The following is a 14,352-nucleotide window of genomic DNA, read 5'->3' on the forward strand; positions in this document are numbered from 1 at the left end:
CATGATCTTCTGTCTGTAGAATTCAAAACCAACGTAAAGAATCGGAATGCAGAAGAGTCGTTATCTACTTGGTCTTCAAAAGCCGTAGCAGACAGGATATTCTCTACGCTCCAAACCTTTGACGCATGGGGCATTAGACTGAGGCGTCATCAACGGGAAGAATACCCATTCCCCCTTTTGAAAGACATCAAAATGGAAAAGCCGGAAAAGGAAGCCGTAAATACCCAGAAATCATGCCTTAAGAGTGCATGTTCAGTAACCCCACAAAAATATCACAAGGAGCAAGGAGCAAGGCAACCACAGATGAACAAGGAAGCATGCTGGAAAAGAACACTGACTGGTCTCGGGTCCCAAAGGTGTTGAGTAATAAGAGTTCCCAGACAGCTCAAAAGGCCAAATGAGAACAAAAAATCACAGCTGCGGATAACACTTTATGATCAAAAGGAACCGGGGAAAATTCAAAAAGCTGGGGAGGACTCCATTGCGTTGAAACCACATACGATCAGCATTTGTTCCTCGAACGTCCATGGCTTCAACAGTATGGGGCAAGACCATGAAACCACGAAATTCTTGGAACAACATTACTTAATATTACTCCAAGAAACTTGGAATTTGAGCCAGGTATCTATCCCCGGTTACATAGAGTTTCACGTCCTAGCCGAAACATTCTCAAAATATGGGCACCCTAGAGAGGCCTAACAACATACATCACACAGCTGCATGGATGGCAAGTGGAAGAAATAGATACTGGGGTGTTGGACAGGCCACATGAAGGGCCGCTCTCCCCCGGCCCAACCAGGCCCGAGCCCGGTCACACAAGTACCACACACCACCATTGCACGTCCTCCGTCCCCTCAGGGACCCCTGCCCTCGAGCATGTCGACCTCGTGGGTCCTATCCACGGCCGGCCCACGCGCCCATCCTGGGGCGCCATCTTGGACACTCCACCACGAGGCCGCCTGGCCCCCGATCGACCTCAACCCTGGGCCTGGCCCGGCCTCAGACATCCCGGCACCACCATTGTTAGACGGACCGGGAGGGTCGGCCGAGATTACGGGGAGAGGTCTCCAGGGAGAGCCGTCTCCAACGACTGTACAGATAAGTAACTTCCCCCCCACAGACGGACACCACACAAGATTGAAGGTTAACGAGATTTTATATGCACTTCTTAGGTTACGTTGATATAATACAAGGAGGTCTGGACTCGGGGGTCCCCTCGGTTCTGATCTCTGGTTGAGGAAAAGGGTAGCGGGACAGTCTTAGTTACCAATGAGTTCAATAGCTCTCAATCCTCGAGCTCGGCGTGGTTGCTGATCGGGCCGTGGAGGAGCCAAGCAGGTCCCGAGATGGATGAAGGGTGGTCGGCGGGCCGTGGAGAAGCCAAGCAGGTCCCGATATGGATGAAGGATGGTCGACGGGCCGTGGAGAAGCCAAGCAGGTCCCGATGCAGATGACAGTTACAACGGTCCGTGGCCTCGCCAGCAGATCCGGACGACGGTGAAGGATGAAGGTTACGACGGCTGTGGCAGCGCCAACAGGCAGGATGATGGTGCACAGGACAGAGCTACGGCAGCGCCAGTAGTCCGTCCAGGATGAGTTCTTCTTTCGTCTCTCGACTCCAAGATACAACTGCCTTCCTGTTCTGGAGCTGCCCCAGTTATAGGGCTGGCGTGCTTTGATGTCCGGACCCTCGCACTTGGAGGTCGGGAGGTCCGGGATGAGGGAGTCCAGACACCCAGCAGGGGGGTGGAGCCAGCGCCCGGGGAGGCGATGGGCGAGCGGCACTGGCCGGGGGAGAACCATCGACACCTCTTTCTCCCATTGACTGGCCAAGTAGCTCGCTCGCCTCCTGGGTGGAGGGTGGTGCCGGAATGTCTGAGGCCGGGCTAGGCCCAGGGTTGAGGTCGATCGGGGGCCAGGCGGCCTCGTGGCGAAGTGTCCAAGATGGCGGCCCGGGCTGGGCGCGTGGGTCGGCCGTGGATCGGACCCACGAGGTTATCATGCTCGAGGGCAGGTGTCCCTGAGGGGACGTAGGACGTGCAATGGTGGTGTGTGGTGCTTGTATGACTGGCTCGGGCTTGGTCGAGCCGGGGGAGAGCGGCCCGTCATGTGGCCTGTCCAACATGCGTCCCCCCCAGCTGAAGGCGGGGAGAGTTACCCATCCTCTTGGGGACTCTCTTCGTCGAGGCGGAAAAACCGGGACAGGCCATCCGCGTTGGCGTGGTCAGACCCAGGCCGGTGTTCAACGGTAAAGTCCATACCTTGCAAGGAGATGGACCAGCGTAGCAGTTTTGGGTTTTCCCCCCGCATATGCATCAACCACTGCAGGGGTCGGTGGTCAGTCTGCACCCTGAAGTGGGTGCCAAAAAGGTAGGGTCGGAGCTTCTTGAGGGCCCATACCACAGCGAAGGCTTCCCTCTCTATGGTGCTCCAGCGTTGCTCCCGTGGTAGGAGTCTCCGGCTGATGAAGGCCACCGGTTGATCAAGGCCTTCGGTGTTCACCTGGGACAGGACCGCCCCAATGCCCTGGTCGGAGGCATCCGTCTGGACGACGAACTCCCGGCTGTAGTCTGGGGCCTGGAGTACAGGAGCGGAACACATGGCGGCCTTTAGCTGTTCGAAGGCCGCTTGACACTCTGGGGTCCAGTTCACCTTCTTGGGCTGATTTTTCGACGTGAGTTCGGTGAGAGGCCCCACGATGGTACCATAGTCTTTCACGAACCTTCGGTAGTAGCCCGTGAGGCCCAGGAAGGCTCGCACCTCAGTTTGAGTGTTAGGGGGTTGCCAGTTCTGGATGGCGGCAATTTTCAGTTGAAGAGGGGCCACTAGACCGCTTCCCACTTGGTGTCCGAGGTAGGTCACTGACCCTTGTCCAATTTGACATTTGCTGGCCTTGATCGTGAGGCCAGCTCGCTGAAGGGCTTGCAACACTGCTTGGAGGTGGTGGAGGTGCTCGGTCCAGTGGTGGCTGTACACAGCGATGTCGTCCAGGTAGGCGGCGCTGAACTCTTCGAGCCCCGCCAGGACCTGATTGACGAGCCGTTGGAACGTCGCTGGGGCATTTTTCATGCCGAAGGGCATGACCGTGAAGTGATAGTGGCCATCGGGGGTGGAGAAGGCAGAACGTTCTTGTGCTCGGGGTGTGAGGCCGATCTGCCAATATCCTGCCGTTAGATCGAAGATGCTGAGGTAGCGGGCAGCGCCCATTCGGTCGACCAGTTCATCTGCCCGGGGGATGGGGTGTGCGTCCGTTCTGGTGACTTCATTCAGGCCCCGGTAGTCGACACAGAACCGGAGTTCGGGTGTGGTTCCGGGGGCGGCTGCTTTGGGGACCAGTACGACCGGGCTGGCCCATGGACTGTCGGAGGGCTCGATGACCCCGAGCGTGAGCATCTTAGTTACTTCCGCCTGGATGCAGGCCCGTACCCGATCAGGTACGCGGTAGGCCCGGTGGCGGATAGGAGGGCTGTCTCCGGTGTCCACATCGTGCACACACCAGGAAGTGACACCTGGGGTGAGGGAGAACAGGCTGGCAAACCGTGATAGGAGGGCTTGGCACTCTTGGCGTTGTTCCTGGGAGAGGGTCTCCGAGAGTCGGACCCCATCCACGGAGCCGTCTTGCTCCTGGGTCCGCAAGAGGTCAGGGAGAGGCTCGGAGTCGTCCTCAACCCCGTTGTCTGTGGCCATCAAGAGGCTGAGTTCTGTTCGTGCAAAGTGGGGTTTCAGTCTGTTGGTGTGGAGGACTCGGAGCGGATTCCGGGCGGACTCCATATCGATCAGATAGGTGGCGGGTCCCTTGCGCTCGATTACTTTGAAGGGTCCCGTCCATTTGTCTTGGAGAGCGCACGGTTCTGTGGGGGACATTACCCAGACCTGTTGCCCCGGCTCGAATTCAATAGATGAGGCGTTCTGGTCATACCATCTCTTCATGTCCTCTTGACTGGCCTCTAGGTTGGCTTTCGCTAGGTCTCTGAACCGCTGGGACTGGTTGCGGAGGGTGAGGAGGTACCGGAAGACATCTGGAGGACTCTTGGCCGGAGGCAACTCCCAGCCTTCTTTGATCAGGCTGAGTGGCCCCCGTACTGGGTGCCCATAGAGCAGCTCGAATGGGCTGAAGCCTAGGGACTTCTGTGGGACCTCCCGGTAGGCGAAGAGGAGGCACGGCAGCAGCACGTCCCACTGGCGACGGAGGGGTTCTTCCAATCCCCCGATCATCCCTTTTAGAGTGCGATTGAACCGCTCAACAAGTCCGTTTCCTTGGGGGTGATAGGGGGTCGTGAAGCGGTAGGTGACCCCACACTGTTGCCAGAGGGACTTCATGTATTTGGAAATAAAGTTCGTGCCTCTGTCACTGACGACTTCTCGGGGGAACCCCACACGGGAGAAGATCCCCATCAGGGCCCTGCCGACCACTGGGGCTGTGACGGTCCGGAGAGGAATAGCCTCAGGGTAGCGGGTGGCGTGGTCCACTAGTACTAGGATGAAGCGATGGCCTTGTCTTGTACGTGGGTCTAGGGGTCCCACAATGTCTATTCCGACCCTCTCAAATGGGGTCGTGACTACGGGAAAGGGTTGCAGGGGGGCCTTTAATTTGCGGCCGCTCTTCCCACTGGCTTGGCACGTGGGGCAAGATCGGCAATGCTGGTGCACATCGTTTCTCATTTTTGGCCAGAAGAAGTGGGTCACTAGGCGGCTGTAGGTTTTATCTTGTCCCAGGTGCCCTGCCAGGGGGACATCGTGGGCCAGATTTAGCAGGAAGTCTCTAAAGCGGAGTGGCACCACTAGTACTCGGTTGGCCCCCAGCTCGGCGATTCGTTGCTCGCTGTACAGTAGGTCATTGTCCCAGTAGACCCAATGGGTTCCGGAGGTATCCCCTGCGCTTTGGGCGAGCGCTTGTTGTCGGAGTCCCTCAAGGGAGGGACAGGTCTTCTGCTCCTGACGAAATTGTTCTTGTGTGGGCCCCCCTTCTTGAGCCCACTGGTCGAGATTAGCAAGGTCGGAAGGTTGAGCAGGTTCGAGGGGGATGCCCTGGTCGGGGGTCTCGGCGGGGGCGACCGGAGGCGGAGGCGCCGGCCATTCTGGTTCTTCCGGGTGATGGTTGGCACGGGCGGCCATAGACCGGGTGGTGACGCACGCCCAGTCTGGGACGCCCAACATCCCCAAGTGTTCTTTTCGCTCCACGGCTGCCCACGGGGAACTTTCCAGGTCATTTCCGAGGAGGCAGTCCACGGGGGCGTCGTCTCGGACCGTTACTTTCAACATGCCGGAGACCCCTCCCCACTCAAAGGGGACGCAGGCCATCCGACACAGACTCTCCGAGTTGTCGGCTGATCGTACAGGGCAGAGAATGTTCGGTAGATATTGTTCTGGGGTCACCAGATGACAGCGGACGGCTGTCACACTGGCCCCGGTGTCTCGAAGGGCTTCGGCCCGTTGTCCATTGATGCTCACCCATTGGCTGTACTTCTGGGTGTTAGCGGGTAGGGGGACCCGCGGGACCATGTCTCTTCCCCCTAAGCACGCGAGAGTCATGGCGGCTGGCTCCCACCCTTGATACTCTTGCTCGTCTGTTTCTGGTTCCTCGGAGATCTGTTCTTCCCCTAGTGCCGCGGCGGCCACCTGGCGGGGTCTTGGGCTCGGATACTGCGGGCAGCTTGGGTCATTTGCATAGTGGCCTACTCGTTGGCATCGGTGACATGTAACATTGGCTCTGTATCCCGGTCGCGCCGGGGTGCTGCCCCGGTTGGCCGGGGGGGTGGTGCTGGTAGTGGGGGCGGCCGGAGTGTTGTCTCTTCCTCGTCCTTGGCCCCCTCCTCCTCCTCTGGATCGGTGGTGACCATTGTTGTTCCTGTTCTGCTCGTAGGACCCATTCCGGCCCACTCGGGTGATCTCCCACCGGTCAGCTTCGGCTGCGAGCTGCCGGGGATCGGTTAACTTGCTGTCGAGGAGGTGTTGGCGTAGTTCAATGAAGCAGTTGTTGGACAGATGCTCCCATACCATCAGATTGAACAACTGCTCGTAGGTCGTGACGTTGTTCCCTCTGATCCAGCCTTCGAAGGCTCGGCTGAAGTACGTTACATAGTCCACCCAAGTTGTACCTGGAATGCGTGTGCAGTCTCGGAACCTCTGACGGTACATCTCGGGCGTGAGGCCATAGCGAGTGAGGAGGGCCGCTTTCATATGGTCGTAGGAGGTCATCTGGTGGTCTGGGAGCTGTAACAGAGTATCGCGGCCCTCATTGAGGAATTTGCCCCATAGGCCGGCTCCCCAGTCGGCTCTATCGATCCGGTGCGCAGTCATCGCGATTTCATATGCCTTAAACCATTGCTGGATGTCGTCTTCTCGAAAATATTCTCGGACCACATCCTTGGGGATGTGCACTTTTTTGTCCGTGGTCCCGGGGGTGGACGGTCTGTCGGGCACCCCTAATTCTTTATTCTGTTTGCGCAGGTTGATCTCGGCTAGGTTCCGCTCGTGCTCGTACGTTAGTCTTTTTTCCTCGAGCTCCCTTTGCCTCTGTTTCTCCTCTCTTTCTTCTCGGAGGCGAAGGTGCTCTAAGTTTATTTTTTGCTCGGCCAATTTGAGTTCTATGTCCATCTTGAGTCGGGCCATTTCAAGTTCGTGTAGTCGGGCTTTTTCTCTTTCTTGGATCTCGTCTTGCGAGAGACCCGTTCTTTGCTCTTCAGGGGCCGTGTTGGTCTTTTTCGCGGTGCTTTGCTCGAGGGCTTCGACATCCCCGGTCTCTGCCCAAGATTCTAGGGCATGCTTAAAATCGTCCTTGGTACTTAGTCCGGTGGTAGCGATACCTAGTTCGATGCAGAACTGCTTTAGTTCACGATGGCTGTATTCCTCTAGCTTTTCCATTTGGAACTTCTCAGTTGATCCGCTCTCTTTAGTCGACATTGTTGTTCGTTGTGGGGTGAGCTACTCTCTGTACGTTATGCGGTGATTCGGATCGCGCCGCTGGCCACCAATGTTAGACGGACCGGGAGGGTCGGCCGAGATTACGGGGAGAGGTCTCCAGGGAGAGCCGTCTCCAACGACTGTACAGATAAGTAACTTCCCCCCCACAGACGGACACCACACAAGATTGAAGGTTAACGAGATTTTATATGCACTTCTTAGGTTACGTTGATATAATACAAGGAGGTCTGGACTCGGGGGTCCCCTCGGTTCTGATCTCTGGTTGAGGAAAAGGGTAGCGGGACAGTCTTAGTTACCAATGAGTTCAATAGCTCTCAATCCTCGAGCTCGGCGTGGTTGCTGATCGGGCCGTGGAGGAGCCAAGCAGGTCCCGAGATGGATGAAGGGTGGTCGGCGGGCCGTGGAGAAGCCAAGCAGGTCCCGATATGGATGAAGGATGGTCGACGGGCCGTGGAGAAGCCAAGCAGGTCCCGATGCAGATGACAGTTACAACGGTCCGTGGCCTCGCCAGCAGATCCGGACGACGGTGAAGGATGAAGGTTACGACGGCTGTGGCAGCGCCAACAGGCAGGATGATGGTGCACAGGACAGAGCTACGGCAGCGCCAGTAGTCCGTCCAGGATGAGTTCTTCTTTCGTCTCTCGACTCCAAGATACAACTGCCTTCCTGTTCTGGAGCTGCCCCAGTTATAGGGCTGGCGTGCTTTGATGTCCGGACCCTCGCACTTGGAGGTCGGGAGGTCCGGGATGAGGGAGTCCAGACACCCAGCAGGGGGGTGGAGCCAGCGCCCGGGGAGGCGATGGGCGAGCGGCACTGGCCGGGGGAGAACCATCGACACCTCTTTCTCCCATTGACTGGCCAAGTAGCTCGCTCGCCTCCTGGGTGGAGGGTGGTGCCGGAATGTCTGAGGCCGGGCTAGGCCCAGGGTTGAGGTCGATCGGGGGCCAGGCGGCCTCGTGGCGAAGTGTCCAAGATGGCGGCCCGGGCTGGGCGCGTGGGTCGGCCGTGGATCGGACCCACGAGGTTATCATGCTCGAGGGCAGGTGTCCCTGAGGGGACGTAGGACGTGCAATGGTGGTGTGTGGTGCTTGTATGACTGGCTCGGGCTTGGTCGAGCCGGGGGAGAGCGGCCCGTCATGTGGCCTGTCCAACAACCATCCACCCAGGAGGTGAGCGGACTACTTGGCAAGTCAATGGGAGAAAGAGGTGCCGATGGCTCTCCCCCACCAAGTGCCGCTCGCCCATCGCCTCCCCGGGCGCTGGCTCCACCCCCCTGCTGGGTGTCTGGACTCCCCCATCCCGGACCTCCCGACCTCCAAGTGCGAGGGTCCGGACATCAAAGCACACCAGCCCTATAACTGGGGCAGCTCCAGAGCAGGAAGGCAGTTGTATCTTGGAGTCGAGAGACGTAAAGAGGAACTCATCCTGGACGGACTACTGGCGCTGCCATAGCTCTGTCCTGTGCACCATCGTCCTGCCTGTTGGCGCTGCCACAGTCGTCGTAACCTTCATCCTTCATCGTCGTCGGGATCTGCTGGCGTGGCCGCGGACCGTTGTAACCGTCATCTTCCACCGGGACCTGCAGGCTCCGCCGCGGACCGTCGTCCTTCCTCCATCCATCTCGGGACCTGCTTGGCTCCTCCACGGCCCGATCATCTAGAACGCCGAGCTCGAGGATTGAGAGCTATTTTGTACTCATTGGTAACTAAGACTGTCCCGCTACCCCTTTCCTAAACCAGAGACTAGAACCGAGGGGACCCCTGAGTCCAGACCTCCTTGTATCCATCATCGTAACCTAAGAATTGCATATAAAGTCTCGTTAACCTTCAACCTTGTGTGGTGTCCGTCTGTGGGGGGGAAGTTACTTATCTGTACAGTCGTTGGAGACGGCTCTCCCTGGAGACCTCTCCCCGTAACCTCGGCCGACCCTCCCGGTCCGTCTAACATTGGTGGCCAGCGGCGCGATCCGAATCACCGCATAAACGTACAGAGAGTAGCTCACCCCACGACGGAGTCACAATGACCACGAAAGAGAGCGGATCAACCGAGAAATTCCAAATGGAGAAATTGGGGGAGTACAACCATCGTGAACTTAAACAATTCTGCATCGAACTGGGTATCGCTACCACCGGACTGAGTACCAAGGACGATTTTAAGCATGCCCTAGAATCTTGGGCAGAAACCGGGGCTGCCGGAACCCCTGATCAAAGCACCGTAGAAAAAACGACCACGGCCCCGGAAGAGCAAAGAACGGGTCTCTCGCAAGACGAGATCCAGGAAAGGGAAAGGACCCGACTACACGAACTAGAAATGGCCCGACTTAAAATGGACGTTGAACTTAAGTTGGCCGAACAAAAAATCAACTTAGAGCACCTGCGTCTCCGAGAAGAAAGAGAGGAGAAACAGAGACAAAGGGAGCTCGAGGAAAAAAAACTAGCGTACGAACACGAACGAAACCTAGCCGAGATCAACCTACGCAAGCAGAATAAAGAAGCAGGGGTGCCCGAGCGACCCCCCACCCCAGGGGCCACAGACAAAAAGGTACACATCCCCAAGGATGTTGTCCGAGAATACTTCAGAGAGGACGACATCCAGCAATGGTTTAAAGCCTATGAAATCGCTATGACTGCACACCGGATCGATAGAAGCGACTGGGGAGCCGGTCTCTGGGGAAGATTCCTCAATGAGGGCCGCGACACCCTACTACAGCTCCCGGACCACCAGATGACCTCCTACGACCATATGAAAGCGGCCCTCCTCACCCGCTATGGTCTCACACCCGAGATGTACCGTCAGAGGTTCCGAGACTGCACCCGCATCCCGGGTACAACTTGGGTGGACTATGTAACATACTTTAGCCGAGCCTTCGAGGGCTGGATCCGAGGAAGCAACGTCACGACCTACGAGCAACTATTTAACCTGATGGTATGGGAGCATCTGTCGAACAATTGCTTCATTGAACTCCGCCAACACCTCCTCGACAGCAAGTTAACGGATCCCCGGCAGCTCGCAGCCGAAGCTGACCGGTGGGAGATCACCAGAGTGGGCCGGAATGGGTCCTACGAACAGAACCGGAACAACAATGGTCAGCACCGACCCAGAGGAGGAGGAGGGGGCCAAGGGCGAGGAAGAGACAACGCCCCGGTCGCCCCCGCTACCAACACCACCCCCCCGGCCAACCGGGGCAGCACCCCAGCGCGACCGGGATACAGAGCCAATGTCACGTGTCACCGATGTCAACGAGTCGGCCACTATGCGAACGACCCAAACTGCCCGCAGTACCAGAGCCCAAGACCCCGCCAAGTGGCCGCTGCAGCCCTAGGGGAAGAACAGATCTCCGAGGAACAGGAATAGTACGAACAAGAGCATCAAGAGTGGGAGCCAGCCGCCATGACTCTAGCCTGCTTAGGGGGGAAAGACATGGTCCCGCGGGTCCCCCTACCCGCTAACACCCAGAAGTACAGCCAATGGGTGAGCATCAATGGACACCAGGCCGAAGCCCTTCGTGACACCGGGGCCAGTGTAACAGCCGTCCGCTGTCACCTGGTGGCCCCAGAACAGTATCTACCGAACATTCTCTGCCCTGTACGATCAGCCGATAACTCGGAGAGCCTGTGTCGGATGGCCTGCGTCCCCTTCGAATGGGGGGGGGTCTCCGGCATGTTGAAAGTGACGGTCCGAGACGATGCCCCCGTAGACTGCCTCCTGGGCAATGACCTGGAAAGCTCTCCATGGGCCGCCGTGGAGCGAAAGGAACACCTGGGGATGTTGGGCGTCCCAGACTGGGCGTGCGTCACCACCCGTTCCATGGCCGCCCGTGCCAACCACCAGCCAGAAGAACCCGAATGGCCGGCGCCACCGCCTCCGGTCGCCCCGGCCGAAAACACCGACCGTAACCTTCCCGCCGAACCAGCTCAATCTACCGACCTCGCTAACCTCGACCAGTGGCCTCAAGAAGGGGGGCCCACGCAAGAACAATTTCGCAAAGAACAGAAGACCTGTCCCTCCCTCGAGGGACTTCGCCAGCAAGCGCTCGCCCAAAGCGCAGGGGATACCCCCGGAACTCATTGGGTCTACTGGGACAATGATCTGCTGTACAGCGAGCAAAGAATCGCCGAGCTGGGGAGCAACCGAGTACTAGTGGTACCCCTCCGTTTCAGAGACTTCCTGTTAAACCTGGCCCACGATGTCCCCCTGGCAGGACATCTGGGACAAGATAAAACCTACAGTCGCCTAGTGACCCACTTCTTCTGGCCCAAAATGAGAAACGATGTGCACCAGCATTGCCGATCTTGCCCCACGTGCCAAGCCAGTGGGAAGAGCGGCCGCAAACTAAAGGCTCCCCTGCAACCTTTTCCCGTGGTCACTACCCCGTTTGAGAGAGTCGGAATAGACATTGTGGGGCCCTTGGACCCACGCACAAAACAAGGCCATCGATTCATCCTGGTGCTAGTGGACCACGCCACCCGCTACCCTGAGGCTGTTCCTCTGCGAACTGTGACAGCCCCGGTGGTCGGCCGGGCCCTGATGGGGATCTTCTCCCGTGTGGGCTTCCCCCGAGAAGTCGTCAGCGACAGAGGCACGAACTTTATTTCCAAATATATGAAGTCCCTCTGGCAACAGTGCGGGGTCACCTACAGATTCACAACCCCCTATCACCCTCAAGGGAACGGACTCGTTGAGCGGTTCAACCGCACGCTAAAGGGAATGATCGGGGGGTTGGAAGAGCCCCTCCGTCGCCAGTGGGAGGTGCTGCTGCCGTGCCTCCTCTTCGCGTATCGAGAAGTCCCCCAGAAATCCCTGGGCTTCAGCCCATTTGAACTGCTATATGGACACCCAGTGCGAGGGCCGCTCAGTCTCGTCAAAGAAGGCTGGGAGATGCCTCCGCTAAAGAACCCTCCAGATGTCTTCCGGTACCTCCTCACCCTCCGCAACCAGACCCGGCGGTTCAGAGAACTAGCGAAGGCCAACCTAGAGGCCAGTCAAGAGGACATGAAAAAATGGTATGACCAGAACGCCTCATCCATTGAATTCGAACCTGGCCAACAGGTATGGGTGATGTCCCCCACTGAGCCATGCGCCCTGCAAGACAAATGGACGGGGCCCTTCAAAGTAATAGAGCGCAAGGGTCCTGCCACTTATCTCATCGACATGGAATCCTCCCGGAACCCTCTCCGGGTCCTCCACGCTAACAGACTAAAGCCCCACTTTGTGCGAACAGAGCTCAGCCTCCTGATGGCCACAGACACTGGGGTTGAAGAAGACTCCGAGCCTCTCCCTGACCTCCTACGGACTCAAGAGCAAGACGGCTCCGTGGATGGGGTCCGGCTCTCAGAGGCCCTCACCAGAGAACAACGCCAGGAGTGTCAAGCCCTCCTATCACAGTTCGCCAGCCTGTTCTCCCTCACCCCGGGTGTCACTTCCTGGTGTGTGCACGATGTGGATACCGGGGACAGCCCCCCTATCCGCCACCGAGCCTACCGCGTGCCAGACCGGGTACGGGCCTGCATCCAGGAAGAAATAGCCAAGATGCTCACGATCGGGGTCATCGAGCCCTCAGACAGTCCCTGGGCCAGCCCTGTCGTACTGGTCCCCAAAGCAGCTGCCCCCGGCACCACACCAGAACTCCGGTTCTGCGTCGACTACCGGGGCTTGAATGCGGTCACCAGAACAGACGCGCACCCCATCCCCCGGGCAGATGAACTAGTCGACCGAATGGGAGCTGCCCGCTACCTCAGCATCTTCGACCTGACAGCAGGCTATTGGCAGATCGGCCTCACACCCCGGGCACAAGAACGCTCTGCCTTCTCCACCCCCGATGGCCATTACCATTTCACGGTCATGCCCTTCGGCATGAAGAATGCCCCAGCAACATTCCAACGGCTCGTCAATCAGGTCCTAGCGGGGCTCGAAGGATTCAGCGCCGCCTACCTAGACGACATCGCTGTATACAGCCACCATTGGACCGAGCACCTCCACCACCTCCGAGCAGTGCTGCAAGCCCTTCAGCGAGCTGGCCTCACGATCAAGGCCAGCAAGTGTCAAATTGGGCAAGGGTCTGTAACCTACCTCGGACACCAGGTGGGAAGCGGCCTAGTGGCCCCGCTACAGCTGAAGATTGCCGCCATCCAGGCCTGGCAGCCCCCCATCACCCAAACCGAGGTACGAGCCTTCCTGGGCCTCACGGGCTACTACCGAAGGTTCGTAAAAGACTATGGTACCATAGTGGGGCCCCTTACAGAACTCACGTCAAAGAACCAACCCAAGAAAGTCACCTGGACCCCAGAGTGTCAAACTGCATTTGAACAATTAAAGGCCGCCATGTGTTCCGCCCCTGTGCTCCAGGCCCCAGACTACAGCCGGGAGTTCGTCGTCCAGACGGACGCCTCCGACCAGGGCATTGGGGCAGTCCTGTCTCAAGTGAACACCGAAGGCCTTGATCAACCGGTGGCCTTCATCAGCCGGAGACTCCTACCACGGGAGCAACGCTGGAGCACCATAGAGAGGGAGGCCTTCGCTGTGGTATGGGCCCTCAAGAAACTCCGGCCCTACCTTTTCGGCACCCACTTTCGGGTGCAGACCGACCACCGACCCCTGCAGTGGCTGATGCAGATGCGGGGGGAAAACCCAAAGTTACTACGCTGGTCCATCTCCCTACAAGGTATGGACTTCACCGTTGAACACCGGCCTGGGCCAGATCACGCCAACGCGGATGGCCTGTCCCGGTTCTTCCGCCTCGACGAGGAGAGTCCCCAAGAGGATGGGTAACTCTCCCCGCCTTCAGCTGGGGGGGACGCATGTTGGACAGGCCACATGAAGGGCCGCTCTCCCCCGGCCCAACCAGGCCCGAGCCCGGTCACGCAAGTACCACACACCACCATTGCACGTCCTCCGTCCCCTCAGGGACCCCTGCCCTCGAGCATGTCGACCTCGTGGGTCCGATCCACGGCCGGCCCACGCGCCCATCCTGGGGCGCCATCTTGGACACTCCACCACGAGGCCGCCTGGCCCCCGATCGACCTCAACCCTGGGCCTGGCCCGGCCTCAGACATCCCGGCACCACCATCCACCCAGGAGGTGAGCGGACTACTTGGCAAGTCAATGGGAGAAAGAGGTGCCGATGGCTCTCCCCCACCAAGTGCCGCTCGCCCATCGCCTCCCCGGGCGCTGGCTCCACCCCCCTGCTGGGTGTCTGGACTCCCCCATCCCGGACCTCCCGACCTCCAAGTGCGAGGGTCCGGACATCAAAGCACACCAACCCTATAACTGGGGCAGCTCCAGAGCAGGAAGGCAGTTGTATCTTGGAGTCGAGAGACGTAAAGAGGAACTCATCCTGGACGGACTACTGGCGCTGCCATAGCTCTGTCCTGTGCACCATCGTCCTGCCTGTTGGCGCTGCCACAGTCGTCGTAACCTTCATCCTTCATC

This window comes from Lissotriton vulgaris, chromosome 9 (assembly GCF_964263255.1).
Source record: "Lissotriton vulgaris chromosome 9, aLisVul1.2, whole genome shotgun sequence".
In the NCBI taxonomy this organism is placed as follows: Eukaryota; Metazoa; Chordata; class Amphibia; order Caudata; family Salamandridae; genus Lissotriton; species Lissotriton vulgaris.